This window comes from Gossypium raimondii, chromosome 4 (genome assembly GCF_025698545.1).
Source record: "Gossypium raimondii isolate GPD5lz chromosome 4, ASM2569854v1, whole genome shotgun sequence".
NCBI lineage: Eukaryota > Viridiplantae > Streptophyta > Magnoliopsida > Malvales > Malvaceae > Gossypium > Gossypium raimondii.
The window spans coordinates 31,360,551-31,361,355 of NC_068568.1; the positions used below are offsets into that span (position 1 = coordinate 31,360,551).

General features: G+C 37.3%; 1 non-coding gene across 1 annotated transcript; it reads right to left on the reverse strand.

Moving 5' to 3' along the window:
- Positions 1-258: 258 nt before the first annotated feature.
- Positions 259-362, reverse strand: LOC128040800 (small nucleolar RNA R71). Its single transcript, XR_008195606.1, has one exon. It is a non-coding gene; the product is annotated as a small nucleolar RNA R71 (small nucleolar RNA).
- Positions 363-805: the final 443 nt, after the last annotated feature.

Below are 805 nucleotides of genomic sequence, written 5' to 3' on the forward strand. Positions count from 1 at the left end.
AAAATCCTCCCATTGAGCATGTGTTGGATGATCGAGATAGGCCAAGTTTAGGGACTGGTAATGTTCCAGATGTTACAAATTGCAGGACAGTTTAGGGACTACCCATTGAAGACCCACGATTACATTTAAGACTCTTTCTAGACGTATGTGATTCATGCAAATAGTAGGGTTTTCTTGAAGACACCTTGGGACTTAAGCAATTCCTGTATTCTTTGCCAAAGATTACTGTTATGGTATAATCTATCGAACATGAATGCCAAGCTTAGAAATGACATCCCATCTTTACGTCAATTAGAGGATGAAACATTACATGAAGCATGGGAATGATTTAAAGATTTAATTCAATGTACGATGCATGGGCTTTAGCATTATACCCGGATAAAATATTCTATAATGGGTTGAATGCACATATGAGAATGGTAGTTGATGTGTCTGCCGATGGTACATTGTTGGACAAAACTTATAATGAACCATATGAGATCAAGGAAAAGATTGCCAACAACGATTATCAGTATCCGATCACAAGAGTTGGGACAGGTAAGAGAGTTACTGGTACCATCGAGCTTACTGCAATCACTTCATTAACGGCCCAAGTATCTTTTTTAGTAACATGATTAAAATAATGAAAAATTCTACTGCAGTCCAGGAGATGAAATCAGCCGAGCTTTCATGTATATATTACGGTGAAAATCATGTGTTTGACAAATGCCCATCAAACCCAGCATCAGTGTACTACATGAGTAATTTTAAATGGAATAATAACCCCTATTCGAAAACCAACAATTCTAGGTGGGAACAACATTGA